Consider the following 22303-nt stretch of genomic DNA (forward strand, 5'->3'; position numbering starts at 1 on the left):
GAGTCATAAATTGTTACGTACGCGTATAAAGATGTTTGTAGCAGGTGTGTGAGCCTGAACAAAAAAAAAGTTTAATTTTCCTTAATTCTTCAGTATTCCTGATTACGACGACATATGGGCATTTATATGTTAGTACAATTTTTTTCACGCATCACAATTAACTGATGCACCGATGTGTTTGGTACACATTCATCTTCAGACGTTTCATGTCTGTTTGGTCAAAAAAATACGAAATAATAGTTGACTGCATTAGTTTTGACTAGCATCACACAGCATGCTCTTGAAATTCCTCTAGCTGTTGTACAGAAGTCTGTAATTGGCTTCATTGCATAGCTTCATACTTGAACCATTTAAACTCTGCAAACTGTTCTTTTTACCGCGCATGGCGACATGGCATGCGAAGCCGCGTGGGAACGGGCGAGGAGGATTCGGAGGTACAGCTGCAACTTCGCCGGAATCCAAAGACAGCTAGGCACTTGTCACGGTTAATTTCGGAAAGGCGGCTATGCCCCAGTAAAGTTGCGTAAGGTCTTTCCTTGCAGACCTTACTAAGTTCCTTCACTTCGCACCAGAAATGCTCACCGCCCGATTTTCACGGCAATGAATAAGCTTGCAAGGAATGTTATCGGCGGTCGCACGTGCATGACAATCCTTTCGACATGCGTGACGATGCCCACCGAAGGCATTTCAGGCTGTCGAAGGGACTTGTACGCTGGCTAAGCGAAGAGCGCGGAACATGCGTCACTGAAAGCCCCCTTCCTTTCGCCGTCTTGTCCATCGTGCGTCGCGCCGAGCCCGACAAAGAGGAGGCCGTCACCCCCCCCCCCTTCCCTCCTGAATGGGGGGGGGAGAGGGTGGAGATTCCGCAAATATTTCCCAGAGGCATCCCGTTTTTTTTTTTTCATGGGGTCAAGGAAGGTGGCCCAAACAGTGCGAGGCAAAGTTCTCTGTTCATTCTAGAGAAGCAAGCTTACACTGCAAAATTAAACCTTGTCTTTCTCTTCCAAATGCAATTAACTAGGAGTCCTGTCCAACCATTCCAGCTTGTTATGTGGGCACCCCCAACCATTTTTTATTTCCGTGTAACTCGCAGCCCTTCTTCACCTTTGTCATTGTAGCCGCTGTTGTTCAAGTACCATGCAACATCCTGTTATTAGCACTTGCTAATTCATGCCTTCTGCAGGGTTTAAAGGACCTTTAATTGGAAATGAGAGCATGTGCACAGGATGGAAAGCGCGTGATCTGCCAGGAAACACTAAAGCGGCCCCGAGAAGGGATCTTTATTAAGGATGCCAGCCATCTTGGGCCTCTTCACTTGGCAACGACGACAAAGCTTGTGCGGTCCCTATGGTTAGGCCCCAGCTGTGGAAGCCATCCTCGGACACGACCATGACCTTCGACATCTGATGTTTTTATTTAAAAACACAGGGACCGAAGTCGTGCTTTATGCAGTGCAATCGCCATGTGGTTCCATAATCATCCATTTAGCCCGGCTCTTTGGACGGATTCAGGAAACGACTGAAAAGAACAAAAGTAACGAGCAAACAAAGGTGCGCTGCATAAAAGTTAGAACGTAAAGAGACGAAGGCACGCTGCGCTAATGCTGTAGCGAGTTCTAACATGTAAAATTTCGCGGCTGGCGTCGATTTCTACAAAGTGCGAGTAGTGCCTACGGAAATAAACAAAGGCGCACTGGAGATGGGTAAGTCTGTATACAAGCACGAGTTTTTGTCTCTACCAGCGATATACTAGCTCACACCGCGCGATTTAGATGTCTGGCGTCGATTTCGACAGAGAGGGAATACGGGCACGAAACGGGACGCTCGCGATCTGCCAGGAAACAATGAGGTGGCCCTAAAAAGGGCCGTTTGCAGGAGCACTTCAACCGCGACCTGCAGCGGCGTGGCGGCGCGGTGAGCAGTAGGCCCAGCAGTGGTCCGTCTTGTGCCCTTTGGCTCCGCACCGACGACACCGGTGCACGACGTACACCTCTCCTGGTCTTGCCCTTGAAGCCGGCGCTATCCCTGGTCCGTAGATCTTGACGAGGGCCGCGACGATAATCTTTGACATCTGGTCGATGCCCCGGTCTCTCGCCACGTGATATCGGTCTGCGGCAAACAAGGACAGCATCGGCTTGCCAGAAGCATCCAGGAAACGATGCTGCAAAAAAAGTTACGTTACAAGCGCCGCAATTTGGTGAGTTCTGCTCGAGAAAACTTGCGAAAATGTTGTTCAACCCTTACCTCGGGGTTGAGAATGTGCACGCCCGACAAGCGCTTCAGCGTGGCTGACAGACGGCGGTTCAGCTGTCCTCAAATTGCGCCTTACGTGGCTCATCGAAATGGCGTGGCAAGACTTTGAAGACCAGCACGACACTGGCCACGTTCTCCTGCAGCAGCAAAACGAGGTCCTGGAATGCGCAAGACATGTAGGTAAGCGGTACAGCACTTCATGAAGCGAAATTTGAGATAAAATGCCTACCTTTATGTGGCTGGAAGCGAAATTTGAGATAAAATGCGTACCTTTATGTGGCTGGCGATTTCTCGCGGGTCATCTCCTCTGTCGAGACAAAATCGGCGCGCCGAAAGCATGTCTCGGGAATTATTTCAGCTAGGCTGATTGCGTCGTGGCCGCTAAAGCTGAAAGTGCATGTTCTCACTACCGGCGAAAGCCGCAAGCGAGAACTGCACAAAAATTTCAGCTGGCTGTCGCCGACGAGCACACCACGCAAAACAGCCATGGCTGGACAGCTCCCGAAACAAGCGCTGCTGCCGAGCCCCACGAACCGAATGCGATGCTGCGCGGCGGCAGCGGCGGGGGCGCCTAGCGATTCCCTAGGTGCTCTAGGGACAGGTCCAAAGTGGGCGCGGTGACGCACGTCCGGTTGAGAACGAGGGAGAAGCAGAAAAACGTCACGGAGAAGCGCATTCCATCGACCAATCAGCGTTTCCAGCCCACCTGCACCGAAACGCTTCTCTCCGAAGTCACTCCGCGCATGCGCACAACTGACAAGGCGGGCGGCGTCTGGTCCGCCGTCGGCGCAGCGGCGAGGCGCGCGGCGCGCACACCAGCTGCGGGCTATGCCGTCACTCCGCGCATGCACACAGCTGGCGGAGCGGTGGTGCCACGGCTCAAAGCGCAGCCACACTGACCTCGCGAAGCGGCTGGCGTACTTAAGCTCTCGCTACAATATTAAGTAATTCCAAGCCGCCGTGGTAGCTGAGTGGTTATGGCGCTCGGCTGCTGGCCCGAAAGACGCGGGTTCGATCCTGGCCACGATGGTCGAATTTCGATGGAGGCGAAATTCTAGAGGCCCGTGTACTGTGCGATGTCAGTGCACATTAAAGAACCCCAGGTGGTCGAAATTTCCGGAGCCCTTCACTACGGCGTCTCTCATAGCCTTAGTCGCTTTGGGACGTTAAACTCCCATAAACCATTAAGTCATTCCAAGCTTCCGTGAACTCACTTTTTGATCCGCTTGAAACCCGTGCGGCTGCACTTAAATTGTCTCCATCTAGTCAGAAGGCTAATGCCAGTGATTCCAATTTTTTGCGTTCTGACATAGGAATATTAAGTGCATCTGTATCTAGGCTGGTTGCAAAGGATGAAGACCTTGATAACCGCTCTCGTCGCAACAACATTATGATACACGGCTTGGACGAAAACCAACATGAAAATGACAGTACTTTGCTAGATATAGTTACACTGATATTTTCCGATAAACTGGAAATTACGCCCCCCCTCCACACACACACACACACACACACACACACACACACACACACACACACACACACACACACACACACACACACACACACACACACACACACACACACACACACACACACACACACACACACACACACGCGCGCGCGCGCGCGCGCACACACACACACACACACGCATGCACACACACACACACACATTGAGGGTTGCCACAGAATCGGTCGAAAGCAAAAAAGGGCATCCACGCCTAGTCATTCTAAGTTGCTGGATTTCCAGGAAACGTTGGTGATGAAAATGTGTCGAAACTTAAAGGGTCTGATTATTACATTAATGAAGATTTTTCAGCCTACATCCGTGCTATTATAAAAAAGAACTTGGGGTGCTTTAGCACTTTTACGAAGCCAGGTTTCTGTGGCCAAGCTACGCTATGATCACGCTTTTATCGACAAGTTTTGCTTCATTTGGGACGACGTGTCGAATGCTCCTATCAGAGACCCTAAGTTTTCGATTACTCGCACTTCCCGATCACCATCTCGCGATTCTTCCCCTAAAGATAGATTTTCTGAGTCACCACGTCCCGCTTCCCCCCGTTGACTGTCGCATAGTTCAGATTGTAACTTTTCAATTTTGAACCTGAATGCCAAAAGCATAACTAACAAATTCGCAGACCTTCTATCTTTAATTACTGCACACTCACGTCATGCAGTTGGCATCACAGAAACTTGGCTGCATGACGACATATTAAACTCAGAATTCACACCTCCTGGCTACGTTGCGGTTCGCACAGACCTACGTCACACTAAAGGTGGTGGCGTGGCGTTACAATAATGGTTTGGTTAATGGGGGTTTCACGTCCCAGAGCGACTTAGGCTATGAGGGACGCCGTAGTGAAGGGCTCCGGAAATTTCGACCACCTGGGGTCCTTTTACGCGCACTGGCATCGCACAGCACACGGGCCTCTGGAATTTCGCCTCCATCGAAATTCGACCACCGCGGTCGGTATCGAACCCGCGTCTTCCGGGCCGGCAGCCGAGCGCCATAACCACTAAGCCACCGCGGCGACTCAAGTTTACAATAATGTCATCGCCGGATGACATAGAATCAGTCGGGTGTAAACTTTATATGGACAAAACTCATGTCGTAATTGGCATTTTCTACCATCTGCCAAGTTCCTCTGTAAATGAAGTTCAATCTCTTAGTCAGTGTATTAACGAGCAGCAACTCAATCCGGGCAACCTTCTTTGCATGGGTGACTTTAATGCTCACGGCATCCACTGGCCTACTTTAATATTTGTGAAAGAAACCTTCATAAATAGAGAACTACTTTCTTTTTTCGCTTTCATTTGACCTTATCCAGGTTACCAACTAACCAAGAAAATGCGATGCTCTGCTCGATTTGGTTTTTGTTAGCTCTAACATTGTTGGAAAGGGCAAATGTGACGTCATTGAAGGAATCTCCGACCATAAGGCCGTTCCCGTCAACTTACATTTGTCGATTACTAAACAGAATTTCGTTTTGTCCACATTTCCCGATTTCAATCAAGCTGACGACCTTTCAATAACCGACACCCTAGCTGACGGATATGTAGAATTTGTTGCACTGAGTCGTACTACATGTGATACTTGAGAAGAGATTTGGCGCAAAAGAGACGAGCACGGGAGGGAGACACGACAAGGACGAACGCTACCTACAACTGGCTTTATTTTCCGTAACAGATATCAATATATAGGTGCACACATCGCATGTGCACATGACACTAGGGCGGCTCTGGACTTCTTGACAGAAAAAAAAGAAAAAAGAAAAAGGGGAAATCTGATTAAATATCTACAATATCGCAGAAAGAACGAGTATCAAAACGTATCATCTGTGAAAAGGGGGGGGGGGGGGGGGGGCGAACAGGCAGTGAAGATGAACCTACAAAAAAAACATAAAGAAAAAACAGGCACGCACGAAAGAGGCGGTGTTATGATTACAGAAACCTCTCCAGAAAAGCGCGCTCGGAGGAGAACATACTTATTGACGCGTCGCTAATGCAGTGCCTCGATTTTTTGTTAATGTAGAAAGCCTCAAGCAAAACTCTGGCTTTTGTGCTTGCGCTCCTGTCCAGAATCTTTGCTTCTTTAATGCGGGGCTCGCACTTACACTTCAGAATATGCGAAACCAAACTCGCGAGCTTATCTTGTAGTATTAAGTTTTAAAAATGCTCCCTTAAACGGTCGTTAAGACAGCGCCCCGTCTGCCCTATATAGATTTTCCGAAGGACAGAGGAATGATGTAAACCACTCCCAAGGCACATTTGTCGAAGGCTTCTTGATGTTGCTTCTTGCAACCGCGCTAAACTTCCCCGCAGATGCGGGGGCATAGTTTGGCCAACTTATTTGGCGCCGAGAAAATAAGAGGCACATTGTGCCTACTGGCCACTTTCTTGAGGTTATGAGAAACCTTATGAATGTAAGGCATCACCTCGGGATTGGCCCTTGCGCGTTCAGTTCCAGCCATCGTTGGTCGGGGCGCGACCTTCTTTAGGAGAGTTTCAGTGACTGCCGTTAGGACCGAACAAGGGAAGCCTGCAGCCAAAAGCCTGCGACTCTGATTATGAAAGCTACCGTGAATTTCGTGCGAATACGACTTACGAAGCGCTGATTCTGAGCAGTGCGAAGAAATGGCTCTATTTATAGTCTTAGAATGAGAGGAATCCTAGGGCAGGAGTGCTGTCTTGGCTCGTGGCAAATACGCCCCGCAGGGTGTGTCCCTTCGTTAACCTAAGCTTCAGGTCTAAGAAGCGTATCTCGCCTTTCTCCGGGAGTTCGTGGGTAAAAGGCAGTCCTTTGCCATAGTCATTAAACAACTGTAAGATATGCCGATCTGAAAGTTCATCAGCAGAGTCATTAAAAAACTTTTAAAAAAGATTAAAAAATCACCAACGTATCTAAGAACATTTAAAACCGGACCTTCACTAAAAGCTTGAATCAAAAGGCGATCAATATAAGCTAGAAAAATGCCACATAAAATAGGCGCCACACAGGACCCTATACAAATGCCGTTGCGTTGCAGAAAAGGCTGCTTGTCAAATTGGATAAAAGTGACACAAATGAAATTCTAAAAGCTGTAAAAAATTGTCGAGGGACGCACCTACTGAGGACTGAAAGGAGAGCTTCCCCGATTTTTCAATCGACTCCTTTACAACAACTAAATGTTGAGCTTGAGGAACACAATAACATAAATCCTCAACATCAAATGAGAACGCGTATCCAGCCCGTCGGTCATTGCGGAGAAACTCTGCTACTTCTTCAGACTTCTTAGTCTGGAAAGGGTCTTCTACATTAATCAACTTGAGGTTTTTCAACAAGAACCGGCTAACACATTGCTGCTTAGAGTAATTCTCACTAATAATAGTTCTAAACGGAAAACCAGGTTTGTGAGTTTTTACCGTGAAAAAGACGTTAAGGTAGTTGCCTGTACAGCGGGAAATATCACTGGCTAACTTGGTCAAGTATTGCTCTTTACAGAAATTCTTGAACTTGGTTTTTACACGGACATCGTCTTTTCTCACGCGCACAAAGTTCTTCTCAACGGCTTCCAAGGCTCTTGCATTGTAAGCACCCTGCTCCATAACGACGAAACCCCCTTCTTTGTAAGTTCGGGATCTTTAAAATGCTTCACAATGCTACCTAAAACACAGTTCGAGCGGTGTCTGGAAGTTCTTGAAGCACACTTTGTGATGCAGCCCACACCTTCGAGGATGCACCTCTCACGTTCTTCCGCATTCACCTTCTGTGCAATGTTCCTGTTGGAGGCGAGCAATTCGTGAGCTGGCACATACGACTCAAGAAAAAATTTTGGCCCTTTCTGCAAAACTAGCTGAACGTTCTCCGGAATAGTAACGTTCCCCACGACCAAGACTGGCTCTCTGAGTTCTCGCTCATTTCTTCCCACACTTCTGAAGAGGTGCGTAAGTAGAAAAGCCCAATTTACCTCTGTAATCTGCGCAGCCTGAGACTTGAGGGAGCTGTAAATCCGTGGAGCGAGCCACTCTGGGTAAAGGGTGCAGCAAGTCAAGCGTGGCCAGTCCTGGAAAAGCCTTACTTGACGCCATAACTCTGTTCTGAGAATCTTGCACAGTCGTTTTGCATGTCCCCAGGAAGGCTTGACTGGTACGAAGAGTGTGATCACTTCATCCGGAATCCATCCTTTTCTTAGGCTGAGGGCAAGACGCCTAGCTTGGCATGTGCCATTGACGATGTGACACAGAAGCAGGTTGACAAGACGTGAGATTTCGGATGAGCGGATGCACAAAAAGAAAGGCCCACTGCAATAGAAATAAGGTTCAGTAAAACTTTTTGCTGGGCGAGTTGGTGGCACATACCTGAAAAAAGATGTAGCGCAAAAGAGACGAGCACGGGAGGGAGACACGACAAGGACGAACGCTACTAACAACTCAAAAATTTTTTAAAGCTTTTAGAATTTTATTTGAGTGTCACTTTTATCCCATTTGACAAGCAGCCTTTTCTGCAAAGCAACGGCGCTTGTATAGGGCCCTGTGTGGCGCCTATTTTATGTGACATTTTTCTAGCTTATATTGATCGCCTTTTGGACCAAGCTTTTAGTGAAGGCCCGGTTTTAAAGTTTTTTAGATACGTTGATGATTTTGTAATCTTTTAAAAAGTTTTTAATGACTCTGTTATGAACTTTCAGTTCGGCATTTCTTACACTTGTTTAATGACTATGGTAAAGTACTGCCTTTTACCCATGAACTCCCGGAGAAAGGCGAGATACGCTTCTTAGACCTGAAGCTTAGGTTAACGAAGGGACACACCTGCGGGGCGTATTTGCCACGAGCCAAGACAGCACTCCTGCCCTAGGATTCCTCTCATTCTAAGACTATAAATAGAGCCATTTCTTCGCACTGCTCAGAATCAGCGCTTCGTAAGTCGTATTCGCACGAAATGCACGGTAGCTTTCATAATCAGAGTCGCAGGCTTTTGGCTGCAGGCTTCCCTTGTTCGGTCCTAACGGCAGTCACTGAAACTCTCCTAAAGAAGGTCGCGCCCCGACCAACGATGGCTGGAACTGAACGCGCAAGGGCCAATCCCGAGGTGATGCCTTACATTCATAAGGTTTCTCATAACCTCAAGAAAGTGGCCAGTAGGCACAATGTGCCTCTTATTTTCTCGGCGCCAATTAAGTTGGCCAAACTATGCCCCCGCATCTGCGGGGAAGTTTAGCGCGGTTGCAAGAAGCAACATCAAGAAGCCTTCGACAAATGTGCCTTGGGAGTGGTTTACATCATTCCTCTGTCCTTCGGAAAAATCTATATAGGGCAGACGGGGCGCTGTCTTAACGACCGTTTAAGGGAGCATGCTCAAAACTTAATCCTACAAGATAAGCTCGCGAGTTTGGTTTCGCATATTCTGACGTGCAAGTGCGAGCCCCGCATTAAAGAAGCAAAGATTCTGGACAGGAGCGCAAGCACGAAAGCCAGAGTTTTGCTTGAGGCTTTCTACATTAACAAAAAATTGAGGCATTGCATTAGCGACGCGTCAATAAGTATGTTCTCCTCCGAGCGCGCTTTTCTGGAAAGGTTTCTGTAATCATAACACCGCCTCTTTCGTGCGTGCCTGTTTTTTCTTTAGTTTTTTTTCTTTAGGTTCATCTTCATTGCCTGTTTGCCCCTCCCCCATTCCCTCTTTTTTTCGCAGTTGATACATTTTGATACTCGTTCTTAATGCGATTGTAGATGTGTAATCAAATTTTTTCTTCTTGAAGCCCAGAGCCGCCCTAGTGTTATGTGCGCAGGCGATGTGTACACCTATATACTGATATCTGTAACTGAAAATAAAGCCAGTTGTTAGTGGCGTTTGTCCTTGTCGTGTCCCCCTCCCGTGCTCGTCTCATTTGCGCTACATCTTTTTTCAAGTATGTGTCACCAACTCGCCCAGCGACTAGTTTTATTGAACTACATGTGTTGTTAACACACTGGTGAGCTATTTCGAATCCTTAGTGAAAAAATTTATTCAGCGTTCTATTCCTCTCAAAACAAAGAAGAAAAATATGGAAATTTCCTGAATGACACAAGATATATTACATCTCACACGGCGTGTACACAGACTTAGGCGTCCGAAGCGTTCCGGTAACCAGGCAGCCATGACACGTTTGATCAAAGCGAAAGAAGAGCTTCGATTGAAACTTAACTCCGCTAAGGATTTTTCTTCCGAGTGCAGCTGCAGGATCTGCTAAAGTCTAACCCGCGTAAATTTTGGTCATCTGTTTTTCCACGTGATGCGACAGCTACTGCCATGAGAATTAACACTGATTGTACAAACGATCCATTTCATACATCCAATGCATTTAATGAGTACTTCTACTCCGTATTTTCTTGTGACAATAACGTCATCCAGCCAGTCATCACTGCTCGTAGTGCCGTGCCAATGGGTGATATTAATATTACTGAAGAATGTGTTTTGAACCTAATATTGAAATTTGACACGAAGCCTGCTGGACTTGTTGGTATCCCGAACTTGTTTTTGGTACGCTACTCATTATGGACCTGTCGCCACCTTGCTGTCATATTTCGCGAGTCTTTAGCTTCCTGTACAGTTCATTCATCCTAGAAGATGGCACAAGTTGTCCCTTTATTCAAGAGTGGTGACAAGCAAACTATATCTAATTATAGACCAATTTCTCTTACCTCTCATGCATGTAAAATTTTAGAGCACATCATCTACAAGCACATCATGGAATACGTGGAATCACATCATCTGCTAAAGAATGCTCAGCATGGCTTCTGACGGGGTTTCAGCCCTTTGGCGCAACTTAATAAATTCGCTCATGATGTTTGCAATAAATTTGATGCGGGCAATCAAATAGACGCAATATTCATTGATTTTTCGAAGGCGTTCGATACTGTGATCCACTCGAAACTAAAGCGTAAACTTAACACCATCCTGAACAACCCCCGCCTTCTCAACGGGATTTCAAGTTTTCTATCTAACCAATCTCAATTTGTGTCTTTCAACGGAACTAATTCTACAGTAGCAGACGTGCGTTCAGGAGTTCCACAGGGTTGTGAATTGGATCCCTTGCTTTTCTTGATTTTTATGAAAGACTTACCTCGCGACATCCCATCGAACCTACGTCTGTATGCTGATGACTACGTGTTATATCACAGAATTACATGCCTCGATGACCACTTACACCTACAGAAATCATTCTCAGAATTTAGCTCTTGCTGCGACATATGGCAAATGGCGATTAACATCCTCAAAACCGTTTAAATGACTTTCACTAATATAACGAAAACTTCAGTGTTTACTTACAAAATTAACAATAAACCCATCCAGAGCATTAATCACTACAAATAAATTGGTCCTTTTACACCCAGCATGTCAAGGTCCAAACATATAGATTTAATAGCCTCAAAGGCCCTTAAAATGTCAGGATACCTGCGTCGCACAATAAAAGCTGCTCCTAGAGATACGGCACAACTAATGTATAAATCGCTAATCCGTCCGCTTGAATGCGCCTCTCCTGTATGGAACCCGCATAAACAACGCGAAATTAGACAAACTGAGGCAGTCCAGAAAAAAGCCACTCGTTTCATGCACAACAGGTTTGGTAGGGATTCCTCGCCTTCCGCAGCGCTTTCGTCACTGGGCTTGCAACTGCTCTCAGCTCGACGAATGGCTGAGTCTTTAAATGGGCGGCTGTGGTGTTGGTTGGCGCCGAAGTTACAATTAATCGGGCCAAGGGCCAACCTGCCCACCACTGCACTCTCCGTAAGTTCGGAGGGGGAGGAGCGACAAACTTCTCCACACCGCGTGCGAAAGATTGTGATTCGACTGCTGACCGGCGATAGGGGCCACGCCTGATTAGTCGTTGACCGGAGGCATGAGGCGTAGGCAAGTTCCGTAGCGAATTAATTTAATTAGGCAAACAACAACCAAGTATTACAATATGCCCGACAAGGTAGCGCCGTACACTGACGTGACGCAAATAACACAAGCACCAATTGAACACGTTAACACAACAATTAACACAAAGAAAGAAACAGCAGGGCGATTGCTATACAAAAATGTTACGAGACGGAAATACAGTACAAAAGATTACAACGAGAAACACAGAAAGCAAAAATACAAAGATAAAAGAGTTGAAGTGAGTGGTGAGAAACGATGGCTTAGCTGCGGAGTGGCAAGGTCCGGTCGCAGGGAGCGTCGGGCTGCGGTTGCTCGTCGCGGGGCTGATGGGGGCTTGCGGATACGGGCGAACTTGGGCCTCGCGTCTTCGGGACCACCGTCGCCGCGCTCTACGCATCAGATCTCCGCCTATAAAGGCTCCTTGCCGGCCACTTCCCTGGCTGACCTCACTCACGACCGCACGCACCGAAATCTCCAGACCAACTGCCAGCGCGCGGCGTTCCCGTCGCCCCCTTCGCATGACAAAGAATGAAAAAAAAACAACACAGGAGAAAAAAAGACTCTTCAGGAGCCACGCACAGAGGAATGCAGCTCCCAAAAAGAAAAAAAAGAACACATGAAGGAATGTTGAAAGAATTCGGCACAATTCCTTAATCCCACGAGGATTCATTGGGGGCCGCGAACAGTGCCGCGGCATTCAATCCGCTTCTGCTGTTCCCAACACGTGCAAGCGCTTGCCACCTGTATGGAAACAAGGCTAGGAGGAGGGGGGGGGGGGGGGAGTAGTTTTGAGTGACCCCTCCAGCGCTATGGTGAGAATGCCGTTCCCCCGCGGGGGAGGGGGAAAAAGTCGTCGACGCCGCTCCGCGACATGTTTCTGGGAAACAAAGGTCAAAGCTGAACAGGGCAGGCATGAACTTTGTGACACAACCCCCACGAAAAGAATGATATTCTCAATGACATTCACAAACAAAACACAAATTTCGTGCATGCACACACGCTCCTGGCGGACAAGCCACCTTAGATGAAAGACGCGCACATCACTGTCACCAGCGCGCACCACCTAGTCGTATCACCAGTTTTCCACGAAGGCTCGCAGGATAGTGCACCGACACACGCCTCACACACTGTCACACCTCACGCAGTCACGTCCCAGTTAGTCAAAACAGTTCGACACTGCACATTCGGTCGTAACAGTCCAACACTGAAACACGACCACACGCAAACATCTTGCGCTGCATAACATTTCAAAACACTACCAACAATGCACACAATAACAATAAAAAGAAATTTCTAGCTAAGGGTGAAACTGGGCGGTCGCAACGCGTTTAGTTCACCCCATGGCTATTCACACCCGGCTGAGGTAGTCTGCGCCGACGTTATCTTTTCCCTTTTTCCCCTTAACCCCATAGGGGCCCTTCCATTTCATCGTGAGCTTATTGTGCTCGGTGGGGAGCAGTAAGAGCACCTGGTCTCCATCCTGTAATGCCCTCGATTTAAACCAGCGGTGGTGATTCCGGCGTGATTCCGGCGCTACCATGACACCGCCGTTCACGTTATGGCTCTTCATGCAGGTTTTCAACGTGGCTGTCTCGTTACAATGCGATCGTGACTGCCTTCTGCCCAGCATTAACGAATACTCACCACCGGGCAATGTTCTAAGTAGTTTCGTGGAACCTTTCAAAGCCGATGCCTTCCTCGTCACTGAAGCGTGTGGTGCCGCTGAATTTGGACAATGCCCGCTGCCAGTCACCCAACATTGGTCCGTCGACGAACATCATCTCGAGCTACAAAAGGGGCGTCACAGCAGTCTTCCTCTGGGGCGTGATTCCGGCGCTACCATGACACCGCCGTTCACGTTATGGCTCTTCATGCAGGTTGGTGGAATGCCTCCATACGGCACCGATGTTTTGTACGTTTTGCCGGTTCCGCCCGATGTGATTTTTGCACAAGTGTGTTCACGGTCTTCTTTTATCGAGAATGCAAAGTACTGTCGAAGGCGACGCTATTTGTTAAAGCGTAGGGCTGTGTTTTTCATGCTGCTGCTGTTATTGTGCCGAAACGTTGAACTGAATCCAGGGCCTGATAACGACTCTGCTCTTCAAGAGCTTCTAGATGGCCAGGCTGATATTAAGCAGAAATTGTTATCTATTGAGGAATACCAGGCTGAGAACAAGGCTGCCATGCAGGCTCTTAACACGAGGCCATCTTGATGAACTGAAGAGCACTGTTGCGAAATGCCAGGAGAATAATCAATTGCAACATGCCGAGCTGCAGAGCCTGAGGGCCAAACTAGATCAGCTAGAGAACAGGAGTCGGCGTTGCAACTTGCTTTTCTTTGGCATTAAAGATACAGATCAGCAAGAATCAAATGCAACAAGTGAATATGATGTGAAAGAAGTCTGCAGGGAACATATGGGAATTGAAGATTTAAAATTAGAAAAAGCGCACCGAATTGGAAAATTTAGCCCAAGTAAAAAGCGACCCATCATTGTAAAGCTTGCGACACATAAGGAAAAGTTAGCAGTCTTTGCAAAAGGAAAAAAAAAACTCAAGGGTACTTCTATCAGTATATCTGATGATTACTGCGATAATGTACGAAAGAAACGAAAAATTCTCTGGGAATACGCGAAAGCACATTGTGATGAATCAGATCGTCCGGTCATCAGATATGATACTTTATGCCTGAAGGATGGAAAGTATGTATACGATGAAAATCAAGAGTGTGTGAAGCGGGTCACGTGACTTAAAGCCGATAACTGTCGCTTGTCTTTTTTGGTAGTTAATTGCCGTGGCATTAAAAACAAAAAAGATGAATTACTGGGTCTCATTGAAGTGACGAAGCCGTCCGTCGTTCTTGGATGTGAGTCATGGCTACATGGTGATATTGCTGATAGTGAAGTGTTTCCAAGTAATTACTGCAGCTATAGGAAAGATCGCGACACGCATGGTGGGGGTGTTTTCATCCTGGTAGACGAAACAGTTAATTCCCAGAAACTTGATATTGACGTTGGAACCAGTGAGCCTGTTTGGGTCAAAATACGTTTAGCAAATGGTAAATCTATTGCTGTGTGTTCATTTTGCCGGCCACCGGGAAGTGCATCTGTCACCTTAAGTGACTTTTCAGAAGCTGTCGAATCAGTTAGGCATGACTACATGGCCATTGGAGGTGACTTTAATCTGCCTGAAATTGATTGGTCCCATTTAGGCATGGTATCAAGTAGCGGTAATAAGGAGACTAAAGCAATGCTTAATATTTGCGCCTCTTTCGCTTTGACGCAAATCGTGACTCAACCAACCCGTGGGAACAACGTTCTAGATCTTTTCTTGACTAACATTCCTGAGGCTGTGCACCCTCCTGTAATCTTGCCCGGGATCAGTGATCACAGTTCAGTCCTGTGCGAAATGAAGCTGGATTACGTCAGAGTTAGTGACGGCGGGCGGCGTCGCATGTATAGCTATGGTAAAGCACGTGTCAGTGATATCTGCGCTGATCTCGTATCCTACTTTCATGTGTTTGAAACGCTGTCTGAAACGATGTCAGTTCACGAGTTGTGGAAAATTTTCAAAGAAAAAATTTTAGAGTTACGTGATATGTACGTTCCTAGTTGGATCTTGACGTCACGACGAAGCAAAGGCAAGCCTTGGTTTAACAAAACTGTGCGCAGGTTCATATACAAAAGACAGGCTGCTTACAGGGCGTATAGAAGGAATCCTTCTATACAGAACAAAGAAAAATTAATATATACAACAAACACAGCGAAGGTAGCCGTTAAATAAGCAAAAGACTTATTTTTTTTCTTCTTTTCATTTGCGCATGAAAGAGCGCCCTAAAGAATTTCGGCAGTTCATGAAAAGAAACGGCAAGGATCAAGTATCGATTCCATCTCTTGTACATGAAGGTTCCATTATCGACGAGAGTATCGATAAAGCTGAGTGCTTCAACGAGTTTTTTTTCTTCTGTATTCTCTGCTTCTTCCAACACCTCTCACGTCGAGCTCAATTTTGGTCGAGTTAATTCTGATCACATGCATGGTGTCGAGTTTAATCAAAGAGGAATTGAGTTGATACTCAAAGGGCTGAATGCTACCAGTGCTCCTGGTCCTGACGATCTACCAACTGCTCTTTTCCGTGCATGTGCGTGTGAGTGGTCTGCATATCTGAGAGTCATTTACACAAAATCCTTAGAGGAAGGAGCACTGCCTTCTGACTGGAAGTTAGCCAACGTAGTTCCTGTACACAAATCTGGCCCTCGAAATGTTGTTTCCAACTACCGTCCCATCTCTTTGACGAGTATTGCTTGTAAAGTTTTGGAACATGTGTTTTTCACTAGCATTGTTAATCATATGAATACGCATTCCTTACTAAGCAATCAGCAGCATGGTTTTCGTAAGGGCCTTTCTTGTGTAACACAGTTGACTGAACTAATTCATAATCTGACAAGTGCACTTGATGAAGGGTTGTCTGTAGATTGCGTCTTCTTGGATTTCAAGAAGACATTTGATGTTGTTCCTCATTCTTTTTTGCTTGAAAAGTTGTCTTGGTATAACATTGATGAGAGAATGATTGACTGGATACAAGATTACTTGCACTTAAGGAAACAAAGAGTGGTTATTAATGGAAAATTATCAAGCGAATGCATTGTATCTTCTGGTGTACCTCAAGGATCAGTGCTCGGACCTTTGTTATTTTTTATTTTTATGAATGACATTTGCTCTAATATCTCTTCTCATATTCGTCTGTTTGCAGATGACTGCGCATTGTATAGGGTCGTTGACAGTCCGAATGACTGTGTGCAGTTACAGAATGATTTGAACAGGGTGTCTGATTGGTGTAATAAATGGGGTATGTTTATTAACTTGCAAAAATCTGTGTATATGCGAGTCACAAAAAAGAAAAAGCCCCATGAATTCTCTTATACAATTAATGGGTCACAACTTTCCTCAGTATCAGAATACAAATATCTCGGCGTATTCATAACCTCCAACCTAAGCTGGAGACGACATTTCGACTATGTAACAGGAAAGGCGTGTCGCGTTCTTGGTTTTTTAAGGCGTAACACCAAGCAATTCCCTCTAGAAACAAGAGTTACTTTTTATGACAAACGTTCGCTCGGTTCACGAATATGCCTGCGCAGTATGGGACCCTTGGCATAAAACGGATATAGATATACTTGAGAGGGTACAAAACTTGGGTATCCGATATGTCTTTAACAACTATACCAGGAGCTTTAGCGTTTCACGTGCAAAAAACTCGCTGGGATGGAAGACGCTTGAAAAACGTAGATATTGTTTGAGGTTAAAATTTTTTCATAGTATTTACTATTCCAATACTGGCATAAACCGTGACCTGTACATCCATTCACCAAACTATATTTCACTACGTCGTGACCATCGATTAAAAGTTAAGGAAATTAACTGTAAATCAGAGATGTACAAATATGCTTTTTTCCCTAGGTCTATAAGAGATTGGAACCGGCTCTCTGAAGAGGTGGTATTAATTACGTCAGGTGATTTATTCTCTTCATCTCTGTGAATGCTGTTTTTAGGCTGTATTACTGTTGCATCATGGTTGCATTGTATGTGCTGCACTTTGTTACCTTTCTTTTCGTTTGTATGATGTGTTATTCCCCCCCACTGTAATGCCACTTGGGGCGCTGTGGGTATTACAATAAACAAATAAACAAAGTAGCGCTCACCCGCCTCTTCTAGAGCCTCATGTGCCATCTGACAGGTCGTTTCGAGCCTCTCTCGCAGGTCAATCACATACTCGTAGGCCGTCTTGGTCTCCTCTTCCAGTTTGTCCCCCGCCCACAATTCCTTCAGTATAGGCACCGTGCAGGAGTAACTGGATGGATGGATGGATACGGCTGAACCCTTTGTATCGGGCGGTGGCTCAAGTCACCTAGCCAAGTCTTGTGAAATTTTACTCCTGTCTTGCTTTTAGCCACCAATCAGATAACCTTCGCTTGGTTACTTCTAACCTCTTAAAATCCACTTTCCCTTCACTATCCCTAAACCCCAATGCCTCGGGGAAGTCAGCCCCGCTGCTTTACACTGTAGGGTGAAGCCCTTTACAGAAAAGTATCAAGTGTTCAGCCGTTTCCTCCTCCTCTCCGCACGCAATGCACAAAGTGTCTATCTCTTGGTACCTGAGTCTATACGTCTTAGTCCGCACAACTCCAGTCCTGGCCTCAAACAACAAAGAGCTTCCCCTGCAATTATCATAGATATTTTCTTTGACAATTTCCTGTTTAAAGGTCCGGTATGTTCCCAGTGCCGATTTCGTCAGCATCTCTGTTTTCCACAGAGCTCTCTCTGTTTCGTTAACCTTTTTCTTAACCGATAATTGCTGATTTGCCCCCTTACTGCTGTCCAGATATTTGCTTGTCAATTTTCTAGTTCGCTTTCTCCGTTTCGTGTCAACATTCATTATATACAGGTATCTGAAAACTTTCCTAGCCCACTGCTTCTCCTCCATCTTTCTCAATCGTTCCTCAAATGCTATCTTACTGCTAGTCTCTCTGCTCTCGAAAGACGCCCATCCCATATCACCCTGTACCCCCTGATTTGGTGTATTGCCATGTGCTCCCAAAGCTAACCTCCCTACTCCCCGTTGTTTAATTCCCAGCCTTGCTTGAACATCTGGCCTCACAGGACCGCATTACCGAAGGTCAGGCTAGGGACCATCACCCCTTTCCAGATCCCTCTTACCACCTCATACCTATTGTAATTCCACAGTGCCCTATTTTTCATGACAGCTGCATTCCTACTAGCTTTATTCATTACATATTTTTCATGCTCTGTCAGATACTCAGCACTGTTATTTATCCACACCCCAAGATACTTGTACTCATTCACTACTTTTAGCACGAACTCCTGTATTCTATGCTCGCCGCACTCTTCATTAAATATCATTACTGCAGATTTTTCCTTACTATACTTGAAGCCTAATCTATCTCCCTCTGTATTGCATATGTCTAACAACTTCTGCAGGTCTTCCTTGTTGTCAGCCATTATCACTATATCGTCCGCGTATATTAGTCCCAGTAATGTCTGTTTAATCAATTCCCCTTGCTTGAAAAAAGATCGGTTGAAGCCTAGTCCGCTCCCCTCTATCTTGGTCTCTAACCCTTGCAGGTACAACATGAACAACAAAGGGGACAGAGGACATCCTTGTCTAAGCCCCCGCTGTATCTCTACAGGCCCTGATACATTTTTTTCCCATGTTATGAGCACTCTTTTACATCTCTATATATCTTTTAAAAGATTAATTACTCCATTTTCCACATTCAATGTGCCCAGTATGTCCCACAAATGCTCCTGAGTAACATTGTCATGGGCTCCCCTAATATCCAGAAATGCTAGCCATAAGGGCCTGTGTTCCTTTTCCGCAATTTCTATACACTGTGTCAATGAAAATAGATTGTCCTCCAACCTTTTTTGTTTCCGGAACCCATTCTGTAGTTCCCCTGACACCCCCTCGTTCTCCACCCAAGCCTGCAGTCTATCCTTTATAATCTGCATCACCACCCTGTAAACCACAGATGTCACTGTTATGGGACGATAGTTACTTACGTCTGCTTTGTCCCCCTTTCTTTTATATATCATGTTCATTCTACTTAATCGCCATTTATCGGGGACTTTCTCATCCACTATCATTTTGTTCACTACCTGTATTAATGTTTGCTTGGATTTTGGTCCTAACTTCTTTATCAACATAATCGGGATACGATCTGGTCCTGTTGATGTGCCACTAGGAACCTTCTACACTGCCCTTTCCCACTCTCCTTGCTCAAGTGAAGCTATTGCTGTAACCGGTCTATCCTCCTTCGATAAATTATGTACCACGTGCTTTGCTGTAAATTTTTCCGTCATCCTTGTGCCTATGTGTTTTATTGCTTCATCCCCTTCTAATCCAATACCCTCATCTGTAACACTAAACCTTTGTGCTAGCCTAGTCTTATTACTCATTGGATTTAGATGTTTCCAGAACTTTTGGGCTGCTTTTCTATCCTTTTTATTTACTTTTGACATCTATTGGGCATCATTTCTTCTAATTTTCTCATTAATCAAATAGGATGCGTCCCTTCTCCACTTTATGAAGGTATCCCATTTTCTGTCTACTTCGGGTTTTGGTTCCCCCCTCTTCTTGGAATATCTGTGTTCCCTGGACGCTTCCTGGCGCTTTTCTATTGCCCTCTTGACCTCCTCATTCTACCAACTCTTGGTTTTGCATCTTTTTCCTTTTAGCTTTACTCGCACCTTAGCTAGCTCTAGCTCCAGTAATCGAGTTAATTTGGTATAAGTCCATTCTGTATAACTATCCTCAAAAATTACTTTCTCGATTTGTTTGGCTGCTGCTTCCAATTGCTTTTCTGAGTAAAAATTCCCCCTGATTGTTCATCTCGCTTCAGTCCTACATTGCTTTTTCTTCTGAAGCTCAACTTGATACGCTTGTGGTCACTGCCTAGACTTCTGGAACCATCTTCATCTATGTTCATTACCCCTAATCTATTATACATCCTCTGTGACATTAGTGCATAATCTATCGTCGAGTGCAGGCTCGCCGCCTCCCATGTTATGAGCCCTTCGCACTTCTCGGTGCTGTTGCATACAAGTAAATCATGCCTGTCACACATGTCCTGCAGCATGCTTCCTGTCGAATCCGTGTACCCATCCAGGTCTTCTATGTGTGCATCCATGTCGCCTAATATAATTATCTCGCCCGGTCCTCCTAGCTCATCACTGTCGCTTGCAATACATTCTAACATTTTCCTGTTTTCCTCTTTGGCCTTAACCCCTGTCCACAGGTATACAAAGCCAAGGAGTGTTTGCTTGCCTGCCACTGTTCCTTTTAGCCATAAATGTTCCTTGCATCCCAGTCTAACCCTTTGAAAATTCATACTTTTATGAATGAGTGCCCCAATTCCACCTCCTTTTCTGCTGCCCTCTGTTCTATTGCAATATTCCCATGCGTAGTCTGGGTTACAGTGTAGTTGCTCCATGTCTCTAAGATGTGTTTCCACTAAACCATATACCATTAATTCCTCCTGCCTTAACTGTTCTTCTATTTCCTCCCATTTCAGTCTATTCCTGCCACCTTGCATGTTAATGAAACCTATATCTTAATTAACTTGGCCCTAGCGCTTGCGTCTCTTTCTTCCCCTATGGCTCCATTGTCCATTTGATCCTAATTCTTCCTTCTCTATACTGGTTCCCTCAGAGCTCTGGGTCCCCCCCAAAAAGCTGTTGCCTGGCGACCTATCCTACTACCCACCTTGTTGCCAGTGGCACCACCGTAGTGGATGCCATCCTGTGCAAAAGGGTGGGGCCTAACCTCGTACACTTCCCTGTTGACCTCCATCACCCCGTCTTAGTCGTCGACTCAATAGCCTAATTACACGGTTAGCCTCAACGACCCTCCTTTCCGTTTCGCGAGCCTGCCTCTGGACCTCTGAGATTGTGCTTATGGTCACATGCACACTCTCAGAGGCCTCTCTAAGCCTACGCATCCCCACCTCCAACTGCTTCTCAAGATTCTGGCTCCTCCCCTGCAGCACATCATTGAGCATGGATAACGACAAGGTGTTCGCCATCCATGCTGCTCACCACCACCTCCCGGGCTTTGGCCATTGCATCCACCATGCACTTCCCCGACTGAGCCTCCACCTGCACCCGCCTGTCCGCCTTCACTGCCGTCAGAACTCCGGCGCGATGCGCGCGCCCCTCGCGGCGGTAAGGGCAGACCGGGTGGGAAACGCGCGCCGGCCCGCGCCGGCACGCGCCGCTCAGATGCAGCAAAACTGCCCGGGAGCGCGTCGTATTCTCCCTTCGCTCGTTGCTTTGGGGATATTCTGTGGTCACAGATCAATTACTGAGCAGCAGTCTACAATTGCACATACTTGAACTCCCCAGGGACAATGTTTTTCACGTCCCCAAACAAGTTCTACGATCCGAAGCGACGGGAACAGTGGATGGCTCTCGTCCCGACGGGTAGTGAGGCGGCAATCGTGTCAGGATTCGCCGCATGACGTTGTTCCCAAAAGAGAAAAAGAAGGCACTCTACAGACCCCTGCATTTTTCTCACCATCTTAAAAGAATCGAGCTATTCGGCAATGTGGCCGTTGAATTTTGTGTTCCCATTTAGCCTACCCGACAGAACGAAAGGGCGTGCCCTAGGAACCACAAAACGCGTGTGGTGGCGCGCGCCGACGCACGTAGTTTTTACATAACGCTCAATTAACGTGTGGTTTGATCACGATATCAGCAAGTGTTTTTCAGTGCTTTCGTTCCCTTTTGTTGATTGTAACTTTTTTTCCTGGAAGGGCCCCACAAACACCCGGCTCCGACACAGGCTAAAAAAAATGTGTCCATTTTCCAATAATAATAGTCTTTAAATAAAATGATACGAAATTTTATAGTTGCAATGATTTCCTCAACTATCATACAGATGCGAAAACAGAACTTTAAAGAAAGGCGTATCTTGAAGGCAAATAAAAAATTTAAATTCGTATGTTCCAATCAGAACATTTGTAATTAAAGGGTCAACCTAGTATACTGGTTCAGCCACTTCCTGTGCGCATACCAGTGCAGTGTGGCGAGAATGATCAAAGGGCGTCATATTGAGATTCGCTGCGGAGACCACCGCTACATGCCGT

At 46.2% G+C, this 22303-nt stretch overlaps 1 long non-coding RNA gene across 1 annotated transcript; it reads right to left on the reverse strand.

Moving 5' to 3' along the window:
* Window positions 1-1457: 1457 nt before the first annotated feature.
* Window positions 1458-2732, reverse strand: LOC144122905 (uncharacterized). The gene is made up of 3 exons (XR_013312939.1): window positions 2523-2732; window positions 2244-2410; window positions 1458-2160 (listed from the first exon to the last, which is right to left on the reverse strand). It is a non-coding gene; the product is annotated as an uncharacterized LOC144122905 (long non-coding RNA).
* Window positions 2733-22303: the final 19571 nt, after the last annotated feature.

Source organism: Amblyomma americanum, chromosome 3 (genome assembly GCF_052857255.1).
Source record: "Amblyomma americanum isolate KBUSLIRL-KWMA chromosome 3, ASM5285725v1, whole genome shotgun sequence".
In the NCBI taxonomy this organism is placed as follows: domain Eukaryota; kingdom Metazoa; phylum Arthropoda; class Arachnida; order Ixodida; family Ixodidae; genus Amblyomma; species Amblyomma americanum.